The sequence below is a fragment of the Diabrotica virgifera genome, chromosome 10 (assembly GCF_917563875.1).
Source record: "Diabrotica virgifera virgifera chromosome 10, PGI_DIABVI_V3a".
Classification (NCBI taxonomy): Eukaryota; Metazoa; Arthropoda; class Insecta; order Coleoptera; family Chrysomelidae; genus Diabrotica; species Diabrotica virgifera.
Genome location: NC_065452.1, coordinates 38,319,044 through 38,342,682, shown reverse-complemented (window position 1 = coordinate 38,342,682; position 23,639 = coordinate 38,319,044). Strand labels below are relative to the sequence as shown.

Below are 23,639 nucleotides of genomic sequence, written 5' to 3'. Positions count from 1 at the left end.
AAATTAAATTTTCACTGTTAAACATACATATCTACAATCGGAAGTTAGTGCTAAGACGAAAAAATAATACCCTGATCAGTTCAGTGTTTAAGAAATGTTCGAAAATCCAGACAGTAGAGAGGACAAATCTATTTTTTATATGAGACCGACTTGATAAAGGACATTCAGTTAAAAAAATTGCAGGCAAAAGTATTCAAACCCCATCGTCAAGCTTTCATAAAAAACTTATACCTAATAGTCTACAGTGACATCTGTTGGTGACTACTAGAATCGCCGCACCATATTTTCTGCGATTCCGACAGTTTTCTGTAATTCCTTGGATAAATTGAGAAATTACACCTTGAATGAATTAAGAAATTGGAGACTTCTGTATGAGCTTTCGTAACGTTCGGTTGTGTGACAGTTCAGTGTGGAAGTGATAATTCAAAAAAAAACGCAGGCGACAAAAACAAAATAGGAACTACATAATAGAGGTAACTAACAAATTTCCTATCTGTTGAATTCCTAAATTTCCTGTACTTTCTTTGAATAAAATAAATTATACATTATCTAGTTAGGTAAAAAAGAGACAGCTTTGCATTACACGGTTAATTATGGGGGATACTACCGGGGGGGCTAACCCCCCCGGTGATGAGGAGATGTTAGATAATATAGAAAACACTGAAAATAATAGTAGTTTAAAGAATACACCATTACTTGATAGCAATGCTAATTCAATCACTAATAATAACAATGAAATAAAAAAAGGAAAAAAACATTTCTATTATCAGTACACTGATACCGGTCCCTTTGAGGTATTTATGGAGTCAAAAGGCGATAACGTCGGTAATTATAGTTTTTTGAAATTAGCAAAATACATAAATGACAAAAAAATCGAGAATGTACTTAAACTTAGCAAAAAAGGAAAAAACCGAATTAGCGTTGCTTTCAAGAAATGGGAGGATGCTAATAAATTTGTTTTAAATGACGTGGTCAGAAATGATGGATATGAATTGTTTATTCCGGCAAATAACGTAACATGTAGGGGAGTCGTTAATAATGTAGATACTAGTATATCGGATGCAGATCTAATCAAATTTTCGGGATTGGCTTCGGCCAACATTAAAGTACTAGAAATAAGACGATTTAAACGGAAGTCTAAATATGACACGGAGAAATATATTGATACAGAAACGGTCGCATTTACCTTTTCGGGAAAAGTAATCCCGAAGGAAGTGAATATATATGGGATCCCTTTTAGGGTAAAACCATACATGATACCAGTGGTTCAATGTTATCGGTGTTTTCTTTTTGGACACACAAAAAATCTTTGTAGAGGGGGAGAAAAATGCAAAAACTGCGCGGAAAAAATACATGAAGGGGATTGTTCGATGAAATGTTTACATTGTAATAGCAGCTTTCATATAAGTACCTATGAGGAGTGTCCAGAGTATGTGAGACAGCGGAATATTAAGGCTGTCATGTCTCTGGACAATCTTTCATACTACGAGGCATGCGAGAGATTTCCTTATGTTTCTACTAGAAAATCGCAAGAGAATAATATATTCAGAATGAGCCAGGAGGAATTCCCAACATTACATAAAACTCAAATAAATAATTTAGAGACAATTCCCATCAATATGCGATGGATAGAAAATGTAAAGAGTAACCCTGAACACCTGTTTAGTAGAAAAATGGAGAATAACTCAAACAAAAATAAAAGAAAGGCTAATGAAACAAATAAGACATACAATAAAGAAGTACACAATCAATATTTATTATCTCCAAATGGGAGAAGCGAAGAGAGAGCTCGTGCAGTAAACAATGAGACTCCTGGATGTTCCCGTACAGAGCAACTAGAGAGGGACACAGAAAAAACACTGAATGCGATATTAAAAAAACTAGATTGGAAACATAAGGAACATATAATCAATTACTTGAACCAGCTATTTATACATGAAAGCTCATCGAACCAAAAGTTGCTAGATTTAGATGGATATCAAGAATCCACTTATTATCCAATGGAACATAAAAAGTTTAAGCAGTAACTATAACAGTCTGAAATATTTCATAAGCGAACATAGACCCAAATTAATTCTATTAAATGAAACTTGGCTAAAAAATAATCATCACTTCTATCTAAGAGGATATGAAATACATAGGTTGGATCGAGGGGATGGTTATGGTGGCCTAGCTACTGTGGTTCATAATAGTCTGGATCACAAAATAGTATATAGGTATAATAATAATGTTAGTAAAATTCAAATTTTAGCAATAAAAATAATAGATTGGGACATTACAGTTATTAACATTTATATCCATCCTAGGGCAAAAATAAATTTAAATAGTTGGGTTGGACGCATAAATAAAATCAGGGGAAATAAAATTTTAATGGGGGATATGAATGCACATAATGCACTTTGGGGAAGTCAAGTGTCTGTTAATGTTAATGGAAGAATAATTGCTGAATCCTTAGAGGATTTGGATCTAGTTTGCTGCAATGATGGGAGACCCACGCGGATTACCCTACCTGGACAGAATGCCTCAGCGGTAGACCTAACACTAATTTCCTCGGAAATTGCAAATATATGCCAATGGGATGTGTTAGAGGATTCTGGAGGCAGTGATCATTTTCCAACTTCTTGCAAAATCGCAATTGTAAATGAAAATATAGTAACACAAAAAAGTCATAAAAGAAATACAAAGAATGTCAATTGGGAGAATTATGCTTCAAAAATGGAAGACTTGATGAAGAATGGGTGTGAAGACTATAATTCATTTACACAAATTATGGAAATGGTGAGTGATGAGGAAATACCTCTCTTGAAAACAGAAAAATCTATAAGAAAAAAGAAAAGCCCTCCCTGGTGGGATAAGGAATGCTCTAATTTAATAAAAACAAGAAAAGAAAAAATTAAAAAATATAAGGAAGAAGCAAGCAATGAAAATTATATTGAAATCAAAAAAATATTTGCATACAGTAAAAAAATATTTAAAACAAAAAAAAGAAATAGCTTCAAAAGCTTTTGCAATGGATTGACAAGGGACACTCCTCTATCTGAAATATGGCGAACAGTTAAGCTATTCTCCACATATCAAAATGCTGTAATCCCTGCTAAACTTCCCAACAAAAACATAGCTCAGAACATATTAAATAATTTGGCAATTGACATAACAGATCCTGAGTTCATGGTTACCCTAACTAACGAGGATGTGGAGGACATTTCAAGGCAAGAAATAATAAGTGTCATAAATAAAAAGGATAAGGCTACTGGCTTAGATCTTGTAACATATAGCATGATAAACAGACTTCCCCTGGTGGCGCTAGATACATTGTCAAAAATATTTAATCAAATAGTTAAAAGAAACACAGGTTTTCCACAAGAATGGAAAAACACCCTTGTCATTCCCTTTTTAAAACCCAATAGAGACCCTTTATGTGAGGATAATTATAGAAACATAGCTCTAGAGTCATGTGTAGGCAAAATTTTGCAAAATATAATTAAATTAAGAATAGAACAAATAACGGAAAAAAAATCGATACTAAGCCCTAAGCAGTTAGGTTTCAGAAGAAACAAAGGGTGCAACGATAACTTAGCTTTAACAATTAATTATATTAGAACTGGATTTAGTAAAAATTTAAATACAATTGGAATTTTTTTGGATATCAGTAGGGCATATGATACAGTCAATATATATTTGCTATATAAATACTTATTAAAGTATGACATCCCAATAACTTATGCAAACTTGATCTTGCAATTTTTGCTCAACAGAAATATCTACGTTAAAGACAAATCAAATAATATATTAGGCCCAATGCAAGCATCCACTGGATTGCCTCAAGGGTCTCCACTCAGTCCAATATTATTTAATCTCTATACTAGATCCCTACATGATTTAATAAACCATGAGATGGAGTGTTTTCAATATGCAGATGATTTTGTAATTCTGGTGCAAGGATCTGATATATACAAGCTAATTAATTCCTTAAATACCCATATAATAAATTTACAGGAGTGGTTTGAGAAACACAACTTTAAAATTTCAGCACACAAATCAAAAGCAATAATATTTAGAAAAAGAAGTCAGGCTTATAACTTCCCACATTTGATATATCAAAATATGGAAATTCCATGGAAAAATGAAATAAAGTATCTGGGATTTCATTTACAGTGCAATTTGAATATGACAATTCAAATTAACGACATGATAACTAAAGCAAACAAAGGAATAAATGTCATGAGAGCAATTTGTGGTACAAAATGGGGAGCTGACCCGAACATTCTTTTGAGTTTATACAAAGGAATAGTTAGATCTCATTTAGATTACGCAGCCAATCTTTTAAACCCCTGCAGTAAAAGTTTGATGATGAGGTTGGAACAAGTACAGAATGTTGCCTTGAGAATCGTAACGGGTTGTCTACGTTCTACACCCATCTTAATATTGCAAGCAGAATGTTCAGTAACAACGTTACAAGTTAGAAGGGAGATACTAGCACATAAATATATACTCAAACAAATGCCGGGAAAAAACAATATCATAGTAAAGAGTCTAAATAAGCTAAACGAAGCAATAAATGCAAACAATAGATTCTGGAGGAACAAGGTCATACCTGATTACTCACTAGCATATACAAATATACTCAAAAAAACAAAAAACATAATTAGATATAAAATCAATCCTATATATGAGGTAGAAAGAAAAACTCTTCTATACCCCATTACAATTAAAAGTCTAGAATTTGAAAAATATGAAATTGAATCGAACGAAAGGTTCATAGCTAAATATGGTGGAATATATAATAATCATACCCACGTATATACAGATGGATCAATAGACCCACAAACAAATCAATCGGGATTTGGAATTTACATCCCAAGCATCAATTATAAATATTCGTCACGACTCCATAACTACACACAAATCTGCACAACTGAAATAATAGCGGTATACAAAGCCATGTCGGTATGTATTGAAAAGGAAATCATGAAAGCAGTGATCTTTGTAGATTCAAAAAGTGCCTTATCCAAAATATCTAGTCACAAATGGGACCAAATGGATTATGTAACTATAATGACCAAAAAACTACTGGTAGATGCAAATAATATGGGATTTTCAATAGGATTAGAATGGGTACCGGGACATCAGGGGATTAAAGGCAACGAGGTGGCAGATAGCTTGGCCAATATTGGGAGAGAATTAAGAGTACCATATGATGTAAAAAACATCAGCACAGATATCTTTTGTGTTACAAAAAAGAACATCTTGACTCAATTTTACAATAACTGGTATTCCCAAATTAAAGGTAAATATCCGGACTATTATGGACTGCAGGATAGTTTCCCTATAAAACCTTGGTATAACAAATGTGGATATTTGGGTAGGAACAATATTACTAACCTTAATCGTTTACGAAGTGGACATTGCAAAACTCCTTGTTATCTCCACAAAATAGGCAAAACGGAAACACCGATATGCGAATGCGGTACTATGGGAACATTGGTACACATCATCTTTGAGTGCCCCATAAATAAACATAAAGATATGGATTTGTATCTAGAACTAATAAAAGCTGGAACAGACAGTCCAATATCTTTACAGAGCATTTTATATAAACCCTCGAATAAAGTTATTAAGATAATCAATAAATTTATCAAATTTTTTCAAGTAGATCTATAGAATTTTGAAAAAATAATAATAATAACAATAACAATAAATAAATACTTCAGAAAATACAGGGAATCTCCTAAAATGTCAAAAATTATATTTGTATCCTTAAAATCCTTAATCCTAACCGAAGGTAGCCAGCCCTAAACCTATGTGAAAATGTTTGGAAGCTACCCCCAAACGAGAAAAGTCTTAAGTTAACCTTAAATGTTGTAACACTTTTCCCCCTCTAGCTACAGAAAAACAAGAAGAAGGACAAGGACCACATAGGACCAAAAAAAAAAAAATAGATCTGAAGTTGACAGGACACCTGGTTGTGCATTGCCTTGAGCAAGACGCGCATAACCAATAACATGTACTGGGTAAATGATTAAAAAAAAATCGAAACCCAAAAAAAAGGAAGAAGAAGAAGAAGAAGAATTAAGAAATTAATAAAAACTCGTAATGTTAACCATTCCTTATAAACAATAGAATCAAATAATATCAAAAATATACGCACAACTAAATAGTTGTGTTAAATATCATCTTCCAAGAAAGGTAATACGAAATTTACGTAAGTAACGCTAACTTCCAGGAAATAAAACCTTTCAGGGCCGGACTGGCTCATGAAAAAGACGCCAACCCAAATTCTAGAAAAGGCGCCAACCTAATCACTAAAAAAGGCGCCAGACCCCCTCATAAGCTTTTACGTCAAACTTTTTATGTAAAGTAAATCAATATTACTTGTGAATTTTTTTAAGTTCAATTTTAATTTAAATCCATGACGTAATTTACTATTTTTATGGGGAATAGTAAATTATATTAAGATGCCACAAAAATATAGCTTCAGTCTCCCAGTATCCCTTTTACTCCGTTTCACTCTTTGGTAGGTACTCTCTGGAGACTCCAAACAAATTTTTGAAAAGTGTGAATGTTTTGTGTGTGTGTGTTTTTCAACTGATTTTACAGAAAAATCTATGGTTCAAAAACATTTAATAATAGTTATTTATGAAACAGTTCGTGAAGTATGCTTTTTGCGAACGCACGCGATGTTTAGAGCACGAGAGACAACGGAGCGAGTCCGAGCGACTGCTATACATCACGTAAGTTCGCAAAAAGTACTTCACGCACAGTTGCATACAATATTTTATCTACGATAAACAAATAAAAAACTGTAACTCTTCGTCACTGGAATTCATTTCTATTCTACAATTTTTAGAACTTTGACATTTAAAAATTCTAATTTCTTTCAAACCACAAAACTGTCAAAATTTTTGTTGTAATTTATTGCTCATTATGTCATCACCATGACAACGCGAAAGTTAAGGATATTTTATTATATGAAAGTGTGTCAAAAACAAATGCGAAAAAGTAAATCCCATTTAAAATACATTGTTACTTCACGTACACTTTAAACCCCTAAGAAATTAGAATCTTTAAATGTCAAAGTTCTAAAAATTGTAGAATAGAAATGAATTCAAGTGACGAAGAGTTACAGTTTTTTTATTTGTTTATCGTAGATAAAATATTGTCTGAAACTGTGCGTGAAGTACTTTTTGCGAACTTACGCGATGTTAAACATCGCGTGCGTTCGCAAAAAGCATACTTCACTAACTGTTTCATAAATATCTATTTAAAACGCTTTTGAAACACTTTTAAAACACTTTTTGAATTTTTTCAAATTTTCAGAGCGCTTTAAAACTCCATATAATATAAGAGTAAACCTCCATAAAAAATCAACAACCACACTGTGTCAGGCGATCTGTGCCTAAGTGGTGAATGGTCTACTAGCGGCTAGCGTCAGATGGCCGCACACGGATCCCTCAAAGAAATGGCGAAACCCTTTGTAATTCAAGCCTTAGCGTGGGAAAGGGCGCACTGCCTTACCGGACAGTATAATTCGCCCCTACTTATGGGGACTATATGGATAAGCATTTAATCACGCAGGAAAAAATAAAACAAAACGAAGAGACAATGGAGAGAAGGAGGAGAGCTCCGACATAAGGCTATGGTAAGAGCAATGGAGAAACTTACCAGAGTTACAAATAATTTAGTGAAACTAATGCCCGACCATACAAACACGAAGGTCGAGATCAAGAATGAGGTAAAAAACCTTAAAAGAGTCACCGAAGACTATTTGGTTATCTGATACCTGACAGAAGTTGTATTTTGTTGTACCCACTGGCTTCATTATCTAGGTTTCTGGTGCGCCCTCGGCGCTAAACGGAGAAATCAGAAGCAAGTAAAACCATTTTTTAGGGAAATCATCATTAGCTGCATCATCTTTGTGTAAAGGTTAAAAAAAATTTTTTAACGTTTATTTTTTTATGGATAGATAGTAACGAAGGCAAAAGGCGCATCGGCCCTCGGGCCGGAGGGCCGGGGGCCCAGTCCGGGCTTGCTAGACAAAATCGTTCAAGAATATGAGGATATTCATCATCATCAGGGCTTTTCATTCCAGGTGGAATGTTTGCCGCTCTTATATACTTAGAGCTCTCTGATTCACTTATTGCGGTGAATCACGCCGAATTACAGTTGTATGCTGTCAAAATTTGTTGTATGACTTGGCTTTCGTTACAATTTTCTTCCACTCATTTCGATATGTGCATAGTTCCCTTCAGTTTCTCACTTCCAGAATTTTGATATCTCTCATGACCTAGTCCTCCCATCTCTCTCTGGGTCTTTCCTTTGGTCTTTCAGTTTCTGGTTTCCATCTGGTGATCTTCTTAAGCAGTAGGTCGTTTTTCCTTCTCTCTATGTGTTCCAGCCATCTCAGCCTCTGTGCTTTAATAAATCTAACTATATCTTCTCCCTTCATTATGTCTCTTAGTTCATGATTCATTCTTCTTCTCATTTTTCCGTTGTCCAATCTTATCGGGCCCATAATCCGTCTGAGGATTTTCCTTTCGAATATTCTCAATTTTTCTTCATCTTTTTCCGTAAGGCACATTATCTCAGCTGCATGAGGATATTATTGAGTATTAAACCAGTATGTAGGTGATCTACTTACTGAAAAACTGAAAAGTCTCAAAAATATATGAAAGATTTTGAAACAAGTTGAAAAAACTAAGTTCTGGTCAGGAATGCATTCCAAATCAATTACTGAAATGCAGAGGAGAAAGTTTTGTGCAACAGTTGACAATATTCATTTAGAATATTGTCTACTCTTCTTCTTTAAGTGCCATCCCCGCGACGGAGGTCGGCAATCATCATAGCTATTCGGATTTTAGAGACGGTTGCTCTGAACAGTTCATTTGATGTACATCTGTACCATTCTCTCAGGTTGCGCAGCCACGATATTCTGCGTCTACCTATGCTTCTTTTTCCTTGAATCTTTCCCTGCATAATCAATTGGAGCAAGTTGTATCTCTCTCCACGTGCAATATGTCCGAGATATACCAATTTTCTTGTTTTGATTGTATTTAAGATTTCCATTTCTTTATTAATCTGTCTCAGAACCTCTTTGTTTGTGATGTGTTCTGTCCACGATATTTTCAGAATTGTTCTGTACACCCTCAGCTCGAATGATTCTAGTTTTTTCATTGATGCAGCATTCAAGGTCCAAGCTTCCATTCCATAAAACAAAGTCGAGAAAACGTAGCACCTAGCCAACCTAACACTTAGCTCTAACTTCAAATCTCTTGTGCAGAGCATTATCAAATGTTTTCTCATTCTGTTAAAATTTGCTCCAGCCTTTTCTATTCTGATTTTGATTGCCTGTAAGTAATCTCCTGTGGAGTTGATCATTGTTCCAAGGTATGCATATTGGTTGACTCGTTCGATATTGGATCCGTTTATGAAGAGATTCTCGTTATTTCTTTGAGTTTTTAATATTCTCATAAACTTTGTCTTCTTGTCCAAACTCCGCTACTAGTCTACTGTCTACTACCATACCTAAAAACCCCAGCCAATAGGGAACGAGTGTTAAAATGCATATCTCTAAGAAGAAAGATAAGAAAATAACATTGGTTTTGAAGCAGTATAAAAGATTCCAACAAATGAAATCTATAGGCGTACCTTCCTATAGAAGACCAACCCGAATTCAGCAGTTCCTTAAGATAGTGATGATAGATAGATAGAGTAAAGATAGTGGTGATGATAATGATGATGATGATATCCAACCTCCGATTGGGAGACGACACTTAAAGACGAAGTTCCTTAAGGATGTCATACGGATGGCATATGTTTGATCCCAGACAAATAACTGAAAAGTAATGAAGTATAATACACGATGACATCAAATATGGCATTCATAGATACAATAGGTAAATACCATGTAAACTTAAAGTCTATAGAAAATATAATAGAACAAAACAAATCCAACCAATGGTAAAACGAGGAAATTACTTAAGTACCAGCTGGAAATACTTTTTTTTGCCTCGAAGTATTTGCCTCGATGATAAACAAATAATAGCAACACCAAACCTTGAGTATTTGTGGACTGAATAGAGAAAACGGTTCTGTCTTTCATGGTCAATTATACGTAGCTTATTCACGTATGGGCAAATCATTATGCTTTCTCTATTCTCGCGCCTGGTAACAAAACGAAAAATATAGTATATCAGAAGGTCTTTCAATAAAAAGGTCCTTCGATAAAGATAATCGAAATAAATAAACCCATTCAGCAAATGGTTGCTTTGCTAGTATGTGAATTAGCTCTTTTTTTAAAACTTTTATTTAACTTAAATATTTTTTTCTTAATATAGGCTTCTTAATGCGGTACAACATTCGCCGGGTCAACTCGCATAGCTTTGTGGAAGATCTACATATATCCTCAAGCAGTGTTGCACAAATGCATGATGTAGTTCATTCTTCAATCTTGCGTGTAAACCCTACAAAATCCAGTTGTTGCAAGAATTAAATGAAGATGAATACGACCGTAGATTCCAGTTTAGTGAGGTAATGATGAATGAAATTGAAACTGATAAGAACTTCATTAACAAGATATGTTTGCCATGAAGTAATATTAATATTGGGTAGGAATGTAACTCGCCAAAATTTAAGCTATTTGAGTGAGTGATGCAAGCAAGTGCTAAATTCGAGGCAAGCAACCAACAAAATGAGGAGAGAGGACAGCAGGAAAGAGAAGAGGATAGGGACAATCGAGTAGACGAAATTCATATCAAAGATATTGAAGAAGGATTGGCAAGAATAAAGATTGGAAAAACGGGAGGTGCAGATGACATAGATCCGGAGATGATGAAGTACGTGGGCGAAAGAGGCAAGTTTTGGCTACTGGAAATAATGAGGGAAGCATGGAAAACAGAAAAGATACCGAAAGACTGGGAAGAAAATTGATTGATACTAATACACAAGAAAGAAGATGAAGCGGAATGTGATAACTATAGGGCTATATGCTTATCATCAGTGGCATATAAAGTCTACACCGGGATAATAGAAAGGAAGCTCAGGAAAGAACTGGAAGGAAAACTAGAAGAAGAACAAGCTGCTTTTAGGAAGGAAAGAGGAACAACAGATAATATATACGTACTGAGAAATATAATTGAAAGGAAAAACGAAATAGGAGAAGACTTATATATTATTACGTTTATAGATATTAAAGCTGCTTTTGATTCTACAAATAGAGAAGTAATATGGTCAGTAATGGAAGACCTGCAAATCTCGCAAAAGATAGTAAGCGTGGTAAAAAATACATATAGAAACGTACTTGCTAAAGTACAAATAAACGGAAACAGATCGCCAATAATAAACCTAAGGAGAGGAATAAAACAAGAGGACAGTCTCAGCCCAGTTTTGTTTATAGTAATGGATAGAGTAATGAAGAGCGCTAAAAGAAGGTCAAGGCAATTACAGTCAACAATAGGGTACAGGAATTTAGTACCAGTGAGAATGGACGGATTACTATATGCAGGTGACCTAGTAATAATGGCAGACAATAAAGAGAAAATTCAAAAGTTAATCGATATCTGGGTGGAAGAAATAGAAAATTTGAAAATGGAGGTAAATGTAAAGAAAACGAAGACCATGATAGTAGCCCAAAAGAAAAGGAAAGAAATAAACCAAACGATATTTAGGTGCAAAAACGAAATAATAGAAACAATCTCGACGTTTGAATACCTGGTAGTAATAATATCAGAGGATGAAAAGCTAGATCAAGAGATCTCATACAGGGCGAAAAAAGCAAATAAGATCTACTATGAACTAAATAAAACAATATTTGGAAAGGAAAAAATAAATAAAGAAATAGAACTGAAGGTATACAATGCAATATCTGTACCAACTTTAATATATGCAAGTGAGACATGGGTAAACAATGCAAAAATAGACAGTACAATAAACGCAGCGGAGATGAAGCAGCTGAGAAAAATAGCAGGAAAAACGAAATTGGACAGAATAAGAAATGAAGATATTAGACAAGGACTGAAACAGGAATCGATAATAACCAAGATCAAAAAAGAAAATTAAAATGGTATGGACACATTAACAGAATGGACCAAGGAAGGCTACCAAAGCAGGTGATGGAATCAAAAAGATATGGTAAAAGAAGGAAAGGGAGGCCAAGGAAAAAGTAAAAACACATCAACAAATGAAAGAGTTAGCAAAGGACCGCAAGAAATGGAAGATATAGATAGAGGATGAATAAAACCTCTGACGCCCCTGAGGGGCATAAGGAGTTTCGAGAAAGAAGAGAAGAGTGAGTGAGGTAAATCCACCCTGGATACGTGAAAACAAACCATTGGAGTCAATTTTAATGAGATATGGTTTCAGCAAGACGAAGCTCCAGCTCATTGTGCTGTTATTTAGAACAGACTTTTCCCAGACGGTGGATTGGTATATTAGGTAGTATTGGAGACTATTAGATTATTTTGGACACAGGGATACTTGAAAGAATATTTTAAACAAGTACTTAAATAAATCAATACACAAGTGAGATAAATACGAGAAGTAAGAACTCCACAAATATGAATCCTAATTAATTTTAAAGTCCATATTGTTATCGCCAAAAAGCTTCAACGATGACAATATCATTGTTTATTGTCCAGCAGTGTAGTTGTACTTAACTGCAAAGCCCAGTTTTTATATGAATGATACTGAATGAATTTGCAACATATATTTGTTTATTTTTAAACTCATTACGTGATATTAAAGTATTTTTAACCATAAACGCATGTTTAAATTTGGATTTTTGGAAAAATTATTTTTGGTATTACCAGCCAATAAAGATATCAAAATTATTTTTAAATTGATTTTATAAATCATCACTCATTTTAACTGGTATTTAGGTTTTATGTATTTAGAGTGAAAGTTTTAATATGTATTTGAAATGAATTTCGACTCGATTCAAGTTCTCTGTTTAACCCAGGTATGACAATATCAAAAGGCACCGTTAGGAAAATATTCCAATTTATGATTCAGAGAACCTGTATGAAACGAGTCTGTGTACTCTAATATAGAGTAAGGCATTAGTAAAATAAGAAAATCTACGGTTTCGTTTTGATTTAAATCTGTCTACTCCATCCTCCGATAGTACTCTTTCTAGGTCTACCTGTTGTCAAAGAGACTCTGAGGAAGACAAATTTACACCAACACGACCGTAGTCTCTCAATATAAATTAAAACTATTTATATCGCAGTATGGTTAAAACGCCCTCTAACGGGGAATAAATCAAAACGAAACCGTAGATTTTCTTATTTTATATGTATTTACTCGACAGTTATATTTACTTAATGAGTTATCATGGGGCCTTCCTCTTCTCCAGAAGGAGTAACAAATGTATCAAGGAAATAGAGTGTTATCTGATTTACTTACTTACTTACTTAGTCCTAAGCCTTTCTACCTTCAGGTGTAAGGCTGGTGGAATTGAGTTTTGCATTGTTCTCTCCATGCTTTCCGATCTTGCGTTAGGTTTCTTGCACTTTTCAATGTCAATCTTTTCTTCTCGACTTCTTTTCTGATTTCATCTACCCACATAACTCTTGGTCTTCGTCCTTTATTTTTCCCCTGCACTCTCGTTTCGAACACTCGTTTTGTTAGTCTCTCGTTCGACAATCCACACACGTGCCGAATCATCTAAGTTGTCGCTCTACTATTTTTTCATCGATTGGTTCTAGTTTTAATTTTGTCTGATTGTTTCGTTTCGTATTTTGTCTGTCCTCTTTCTGTTTGCTATTTTCCTCAGGAACCTCATTTCTATAGCATTGACCCTGGATTTTTGTCTCCCCGTCAATGTCCATGTATCGCTGCTATACATGATGGTTGGTCAAACTACTGGTCTACTACGACTGCCATTTTTACCTTCTACGGTATCTCTTTTTCCCCCAAAAATGTTGTTTTCATAGTGTTAAATAAGCTTCCTGTTCGTCCCATTCTCTCATTTATTTCCATGTCTTGTTTACCATTTGATTCAATTAGTACTCCTAGGTAATTAAAATTCTCCACTCGCTCTAGTTGTTTCCTGTCCAATTCTATTGCGTTTGTCTTCCTCGTATTTGAAATTATCATTGTTTATCAAACTGCAAGAGGCAGCTGGGTAGCTGTTTGACATTTAATTTAAGCGAAGATCAATGTTTATTTATCAAATAAATATTTTTTCTATATTTTCTGACAGCAATAAAATGTATTTTAAATTAATTAAATTAAATACATTCTTCTTTTTGCGTCAATTAATAATTCAAAAATTTTTTTGGCCATCCTGTGTAAATAAAGATGTTAATGTTTACATTATTGAATAGAGAATTGAATAACCTTTCAAATGAGCTACCACATGATCCGTATTCCTATTTAAAAAAATCATCGATTATGTCACCACGCTCTAATGGATAACGTCACTATCCTGACATATATGTCAAATAATCATAATTTAAAAATAAAATCGACTTGACTCGGGATTTTTCTCCAAAGTGGCCTATTCTCGAAAAAATGAATATATTCCATAATTTTGAACCTCTCTATATAATAAAGTGGCATTATCATGAAATAAAATGTTTAGCTATTGCGTGCGTTCAAGGTTTTACTGTCAACAACAAGCAAAAAATATTCTATTTAAAATGATTGTAGAAAAATATATACAAATCTTCAAATTTAAAATGTTACATAATTATTCATTTTTAAACATGATTTCTAGGATCAATAATTTGATTTGTTTATATAAGATAGACGACGAGATGCTAATTACTTACGGGTCATATACTTTAATAGTATTTAAAGATTCAACGATAAAATATAATAATATACACATATTAAGGCATCCCAGAGTCTTGGATAAAGGACCAAGGAGCAAATGGACCAAAGAGCAAATGGACCAAGGAGCAAATGCCGGAGGAATGATCAGTTGGCTTTATACAGTCAATATTTGAATCGGTTGTTTGAGAAACCCGACATGTCCAAAAAAATTGAATTTCTTTCTTTTGCATATTTACTAACCTTCGATATAGAGTGGAAACTTGGACTGTGGACTACCAAAAAGCATTTGATACAGTTCAACACCTAAAAATGATGGATGTTCTAACAAAAGCCCAAATGGATGATAAAGACCGGCTTATATGTACAAAATTTTTACTGTAACACTGTAACCAATCAGCCACAATAAAAACAAATCTTGGAGAACAACCGACGGAAGCGATCCAGATTCTGCGAGGCGTTAGACAAGGATGTATACTTTCACCTATATTATTTAACCTATATTCAGAGGAAATATTTAGTGAAGCCTTGGAAAAGTGGGAATATGGAATACTCCTAAGGGAGCGTTCAAGTATTACGTAACGCAATTTTTGAAGATTTTTGACCCCCCTCCCCCATGTAACGCACCATAACGTTTTTATGTACCCCCTCCCCCTACCTAAACGTTACGTAACACCCAAGTGACCATTTGAACTTAAATGGAAAACTAGGTTACGAAAAGTACCGGAAACCCGGTAAAAGAACTTTGTTATTATTTAATCGCATTTGAGGTAATAATAAAAACTTACAATCATCATCCAGCCTCAAAAATCCACTGCTGAACATAGGCCTCCTCCCCTCGTTTCCAACCACGTCTATCCTGCGCCGCTATCATCCAGTTTTTATTTAGCTTTCTTACGTCGTCTGTCCACCTTGTAGGCGGTCAACCGACGCTTCTCTTGTCTTCTCTTGGCCTCCATTTCAATAACCTTTTTGTCCATCGCCCATCTGTCATTCTGGCTATGTATCCTGCCCATCTCCACTTCAACCTGGCTATCCTTTTGATGACGTCAGTCACCTTTGTTCTTCTCCTGATTTCTTCGTTTTTGATTTTGTCTCGCAGAGTTATTCCTAACATTGACCGCTCCATTCTTCTCTGCGTTACTATTAGTTTGGTAGCCAAGGCTTTAGGTAAGGTAAATGTTTCTGATCCGTACGTCAAGACTGGGAGGACGCACTGATCAAATACCTTTCTCTTTAGGCATGTGGGCCACTCACTTTTAAAAGTTTCTCTCAGTTTTTCAAATGCTGCCCACCCAAGAACGATTTTTTATTTTAGTTCATGTGTCTGGTTATCCCTGCCAATCGTAATTTTATGTCCCATGACATGAAATATGTCCAAAACAAGAATAATAATCTTTTATTACTAATTTTTCATTTACATTTACTTTTTCCCTGCTTGGCCCTATCCTTACATACATTTTTGGTTTCATCCATTAAGTCGCGTTTACACGATGGCAATTGGCGAGACAATTGTCATAGGACAATTGTCATCACGTGGTTGCGGATTGTCGGAGGCCAGTCCAGTTGAAAGAGAAGATGTTTACACGGGGCCATGATGTTTAGTTGGCCCCGTGTAAACATCTTCTCTTTCAACTGGACTGGCCTCCGACAATCCGCAACCACGTGATGACAATTGTCCAATGACAATTGTCTCGCCAATTGCCATCGTGTAAACGCGACTTTATTGTTCTTCTCATGCATTCTTCTATTTTACCTTTTTTAATAAAAACTTAAAATAAAATAACGTATTTATTATTTCAATATTTTATTTTGCTTAGTAAAAATTTTTGTATAACAAATAATATACGATGTTGCCAGTAGTTTAGGAAAAATAGTGAAAAAAATGTATAAAACTTTTTGTTCTTCAACGCCCTGTATCGTGAAAACGCATGCCGTTACAAAAATCTTATACTAAGCAAACCCCAATTATTTTTCAGTTTTTCACCTATCTTAGAGATCGTGTTACCTTTTTCTGAAACACCCTGTATATATAAGAAGGCACTTATGGAATAAAATTATTTCTGTCCTTGTTTTAATCAATTTTAAAAAACGCTGAGACCCGTAGATTTTCATATGTAAAAATGTGTGCTTTTTAAACATAAATTTAAATGTACAGGGTGATTCATGCAAGCCTACCGTAGTCCATAAGCTTTATTTTTTAACACCCTGTATATTTTTATATTTTTAAAAGCTGATTTACAATCTGATTTCATGGTCTTTATGAATAATTTCATATAATCATCATTTAAAATTATAATGTATGGAAACCACTTATGGAATAAAATTGTTGTCATGTGTCATTATTTTAGAAAATTATAAAAACGCTAGGATACGTCCACTTTTAAATTCAACTATGGACTATTTCAACATAAATTTGAATATACAGGGTGATTCACTCAAGTCTAGCATAGTCCATTATCTTTAATTTTAATTAAACACCCTGTATATTTTTGTTTTTAGAAGCTGCTTAACAACCTCATCTCAAAAATGTATATTATGCAGGGTCTATTATGAATAATGCAAGGTGAAATTTTGAAATTATGTATAATTTTCGTCAAGATATTAATCACATAAAACTTTGAAATTAATAATTCAGGAATCACACTTTAAATAAGGGTATTATTTTTTTTTAAATATCTATCAATTTTCTAAACAAAGTATCAATATAGTAGGTTTTGTATTTAATGCTTTTTATTTAAAGACAGTTTTAAATAATTTGAAAATTTGCGTATTTAAAACATTAATGAATACCTACTGCAGAAAACGATTTCAGAAAACATACATGATTTATAAACACGTAGTTCCCTCTACAACCTCTAAATAACATCTATATCTTTTAATCTTCTGTTGTGGAGAGAGGTCCATCTTTAATTATTACAAACACATGTTACGGTGCTTCATATGTGTTACAAATTTTAAGATTTTTTCACTTGAATAGGTACTATTGTCCTGTTGTCGGAACATGAGCGGAGCGTGAGGGTGCAACATAATACAATTCAGGGCTCTATGTAAAACATAAAAGAAATTCCGTAGTTTTTTTTCATTTAAGTTTAAAAGAATGTTACGTAACGCGCTGTTCGAACCCCCCTCCCCCATATAACGCGCCGTAACGTTTTACAAGACCCCTCCCCCCAAACTGCGTTACGTAATACTTGAACGCTCCCTAAATGGAGAACGGCTAAACAACATCCTCTATGCAGACGACACCGTTATTTTTGCAGTCAGTTTGAATAGGTTACAGCAACTAATATACAAAGTCAATAAAGTAAGTGAAAGATTTGGACTTCAAGTAAATATATCAAAAACTAAATTTATGGTCATCAGCTAAAATAAAATTAGAGTCCAACTTCTTATGAGGAATACACCAGTGGACCGAGTAAAATAGTATAGTCTAAGATACAATATAAGGTCGATTTGTACCGATCTGTTTAATGGATAAAAATTATTGGATATGTAATTTAGCATGTTAAAAATTACAAAAAACAAGGGTTGCCCGATCTAATCTTGATCTAACTATAATTAATTAATATTAAAAAAAAATTACATCTTTTTTATAAATTAAAAAAAAAAATTGACCCGGGCAGATATTATTTCAGATTTTTTATCGTTTTTGTCATTCTAATCAAAAAAGGTCGTTTGTAATTTTTCTTTAAACTTGATCGTTTTCTAGTTATAAACAATTTAAAACTGAAAAAAGAACGAAAGATGACGATTTTCAAGGCTCAAAAACATAAGTATAAAATATCATTTGTGATATTACGAAGTAGCTAAATTCAAGTTCAAATCTTATTCTATCAGTTCTTGATAAATCTTTTGGATTTATTTCATTTTGAAACATTGTTTTTTAGTTGTTAATGCCTGTCTCCCCATAAGAAACCTTCCCCATTAACAATTAAAAAAATATGTTTTAGAATAAAACATGGCTAAAATTCTGATCGAGACCTGATAGAAAAAGTTTTGAATTTGAATTTATGCACTTGATGATTACAAAATGATATTTTTTACTTATGTTTTTGAGCCTTGAAAATTGTCATCTTTCGTTCTTTTTTTCAGTTTTAAATTATTTATAACTCAAAAACGATCAACTTAAGAGAAAAAATTCAAAGGACCTTTTTTTGTTTAGAATGATCCAAAGAATCTGAAATAATATCTGCTCGGGTCCAAAATTTTATTTTAAAATTCATAAAAATATGTCATTTTTTAATTATTAATTAATTACAGTTAGAACAAGATTAGATCGAGCAACCCTTGTTTTTTGTAATTGTTAACATGCTAAATTACATATCCAATAATTTTTATCCATTAAACAGATCGGTGCAAATCGACCTTATATCGGATCCTCTACTAGTATACCTATCTTGGAACAATAGTAAACGAACAATGGGATCACTCACAAGAAGTAAGGTGTAGAATAGAGAAGGCTAGGAATGCATTTAACAACATGGTCAAACTCCACAAAAGCCACAACCTTCATCAACATCATCAAACCGTACGCGTCCACTGCTCTGACATAGGTCTCCGTTAGCTCTTTCCATCTGTCTCTGTTTTGTGTGGCTTGGATCCAGTTACCTGTAACTTGCTTCAGATCATTGGCCCATGTGGTTAGTGCAGTGCCGGATTTACCATAGGCCGACAAAGCCGCGGCCTAGGGCCGCAAGCAAAAGGGGGCCGCAGCGTTTTGTAACAAAAACTTTTTTGGTAAAAAAACTTTTACTAATTGAATTGAAATCAGTAAAAAAATTTCAAATGAGAGAATGGCTATTCTACTAAATCCGTGGTACCTACGACATTTTACAACGTTTTGACAAGAGTAGCAAAACATTGCAAAAACTGCTATAGACTTGAATGTGACTTGCAACATACAAATTTCTAAAGGAGTACGCATTGAGTCTGAGAGACAAGTTTGATTCCTATGAAAAAAGAGCAAAAGAGTTGTCTAAAAATGAAACCTATATCCTTGAAATACACCCGAAAAGAAAAGCTCTCCCAGGCGAAGACAAAGAAGATGAATCCACTGAACCCCACTTTAATGGCAAAGAAGACTTAAAGATTAATACATATTCAATGTTGTAATTGACACGCTTTATTCAGAATTGAATGAAAGGTCCTAAGTTTATTTCAGTCTATTTCATATATCAGTTTATTTTATTTCAGTGAAGAATTTAGATTTTTAAACAACTTGAACTTAAAAAAAGTTTCTATTTTGACTAAAAGTATCGAATCGACATAGATGGTGACCTTGGAAAAGAGTGTGTACAGTTCAAAGGCTTTGTTGAAGATATATTTGATGAAGAAAGAGAACCTCATGACAACAAGACTACCAAACCTCCGAGAAAAACACTTTTGGAGTATCTGAAAATCATTCATGAAAAACAGTTAACAACATTATTTCCGAATATGGACACGGCTTTGCGCATTCTACTATGCATGATGACATCTAATGCATCTGGAGAAAGATTATTCAGTGTCTTGAAAAAATCAAAAACTACATGAGGAACTTGACTTCTGACGAAGATTCTAGATTGTCTAGTTTGGCTTGTTTTGTTTCAAATGCTGAGCTTTTTCAAACTTTAGACTTTAAAAATTTGATTAAAGATTTTGCAGCCAAAAAAGCTAGAAGAGTGAGTGTTTACGAGTTTAGATATGATATTTATTATGAGTATGGAGTGGAGTGAGTGTCAATGTTAATCATTAATGCAACTTTATCCAAATTAAGAACATGACATTGACGTTTTTCAGTATAAGAGAATAATGAATAATGAATTGAATGATCTAGAACTAGAAGTTTATTTGCTGTATTCTTAAATATTTTGATTTTTCAGTACCGTAGCCTGTTACTAGTACAGTTCACATTATTTTGCTTATTCTTTTACATATGTCTTTTCAACTCGGCTTTTTTTAGTCTTTTGTTGTCATCTGTACTTTTCCCTTCGAATGAAACAAATGGTATTTAATTTCAACAATTAACTACAATACTAATTTATAATATTGTTACGCGATTGACTCTACTATTTTATTTATTTATATCTTTAGGCACTAAGTTTAATTTAAATAAAGGAAGATTTACTTATATTATTTTATTTACATCACTTATTTATTTTAATAATTACACATAACACATCTAATTTATTTACAACTCAAATTTATGATTTAATTAACTAAACATAATAACTTCGATAACTAATATATACATTTCATTAAATCCGATTCGAATACAATTATATCACGCGTCGCGGCTCGTTCATTGACTGACTGCTGCTGCTTAAAAATCATCCGCTTATATAGATACGGCTCTGCTTCGAGAACGTTTAGAAGGCCTGAGGCAGGTCTCCGCCTATCATCGGGGAAACTTCTGGATTAGCGGAGACATTACTCGTCGATGACGTGTCGCTGTTGTTTGTTGACTACTAGGGGCAGGGCCGGCCTCAGTTAGAAATTCGTCACAATATAATAATTTTAACAATATTATTAATTTTATAAAAACTGCTGTTTGCTAACATTTTGAAATATATTTTTATCTTCTCCTTAAGGTGCCTTCTCCATTACTGAAGGTTGGCTATAAATACAGCAAATTGCTCTCTATCTTGAGCGGTTCTTAGTATCAAATGTGTGTCCATGCCTGTCCAGTCTCTGACGTTCTTCAGCCAGGAGAATTTTCTTCTTCCTGAACCTCTTCTTCCTTCCACTTTCCCTTCCATTATGAGTCGTAAAAAGTTGTATCTTTCTGTTTTTCTGTTTTTTACAATATTTAGGAGTTCTCTCTGTCTCCATTCTTCTCAGTACCTCGTTGTTGGTCACGTGATCTGTCCAAGAGATCTTCAGCATCCTTCGAAAAACCAACATCTCAAAGGCTTCTATAAATATAGAATTCTTTCTATAAATTTTCTTTTTTGAAATTTCTGTAAATATAGAAATTGTAGTTAGAGTTGTTTTGGGGTTTTAGCCAAATTTGCAAACCAAGATGATTTAATTAGTGAATACATTTCAACCTAATTATGTCCGTATTCAAATAGAACATTAGAGGCATGTCTATTCATTTATGTTATACTTTGTATTACGAATTTTAAAAAGTAAAATTAAAAGAAACGTTTTAACTATTATTATATTATAACAATCGTGAAGTTATCGGGAGCCGCTCGGGGTAATTTGGCCTAGGGCCGCAAGTACCCTAAATCCGGCACTGCAAAAAGGTCACATTTATTAAAGCAAGAAATAATTATTTGGCAGGTAGTAGTTACCTACCGATGTCAACAACCCCAAAAATCACACCTTAAATAGTAAATAAACAAGGGGTTCCCTTAGGTTAAATTTTAAACAGTCACAACAAGTTCTTCTACGCCACGTTACCATGTTATTTAAATTCATGAAAATACAAATTCACTTATATGGAGAACAATGTAATTTTTTAAGTTATACTTCTTTAGACACGAGGGTGAATTTTTACATTCCCTGGTGCATGCGCACACCGACTGTATGGTATTATAGTCGCTACATCTTTATGTAGCGCAAATAAGGTGTGCGTGAAACGAATATATTATTAGTGTTTTTAGTAAATATATTTATTATAATTTTTGTGTCTTTGGATTTGTCTTCCTCGGGAATAACATATTCTATAATAATAGTAAGTATATTTAAAGTATTTTTGTATACTTCACTTTGTCTATTAAATTTGTCAGTATGTATGAGAAATCTTGTAACCTGTCAAAGCCAAGGGAGTCTAGCTCAGTGGTAGAGTGCATGACCGGAGATCGAGAGGTCCCGGTTCGAATCCCCGTGTGTTTTCTAATCTTTTTTATTTTTCTTATTGTTTTAATAAAAATTTTTGGAAAGTAGTAAGTAAAAATTAGTTTAATCTTTAAATAAAATACAAATAACCTGTTGAAAGTATATTTATTTCGTTGAAATCATATAATAGAAGTATAACTTCTTACGTGCGTACAAAGTACACACCACACATTCTTTTTTTTTTTCTTGGAAACGGATAACTTTAGAAAAAGAAAAATGTTATAGGACTTTTTTGTTCTAAATTGTGTATTCTATCCATACCTTAAAGGAACGCAGTATTTTCGGGGACACCCTGTACATATAATCATGTACGGGGTGTTTGGTAAAGAATGGGCCATAGCTTAACCTTATATTCCTGAGGTTAAAATAGGTCGATTTAAGCTAACTTACCTTAAGTACAAAAGTTGATAATAACCGAAATACAAGGTGTCAAAGTTAAACTTTTATTTTATTTATTTTTGAATATTTCCTGACAGGGATGAGACAATAACACGAAATTTGGTAAGTGGTGCTGATATTGTGCAATCTATTAAATTATGTTAAACAAACGTTTCTGGCTACTACCAGAGACGTACGACGGGGGAACGTGAATGGTTGACCCTTCCCAAATTCTACGCCACTGGCGGAATTTCTATTTTAGTGCAATTTTTTGATTCTCCAATACTTTCTATCTAAAAAACATACTCTTCATTCGTAACGATAAAGCCATTAGTTTTCGAGATATATGAATCTAAAAACGAAGGAGTATAATACATTAATCAAAATAAGTGTGCCTTTTCATTTTTAACTTCAAATATCTCGAAAACTAATGACTTTATCGTTACGAATGAAGAGAATATTATTTGCATAGAAAGTATTGGAGAATTTAAAAATTATGCTAAAATAGCATTTTCATCAGTTGCGTAGAATTTGGGAAGGGTCAACCATTCACTTTCCCCTGTCGTACGTCTCTGGTAGTAGCCAGTAACGATTATTTAACATAATTTAGTAGCGTGTACAGTGCCTATACTTTCTACCAAGTATCACAGGGATATGTCAAATTA

At 33.7% G+C, this 23,639-nt stretch overlaps 1 long non-coding RNA gene across 1 annotated transcript; it reads left to right on the top strand.

The window, feature by feature from the left end:
* The first annotated feature begins 354 nt into the window (after positions 1–354).
* LOC126893367 (uncharacterized) lies at positions 355–6,001 on the top strand. The gene is made up of 2 exons (XR_007701151.1): positions 355–473; positions 5,883–6,001. It is a non-coding gene; the product is annotated as an uncharacterized LOC126893367 (long non-coding RNA).
* Positions 6,002–23,639: the final 17,638 nt, after the last annotated feature.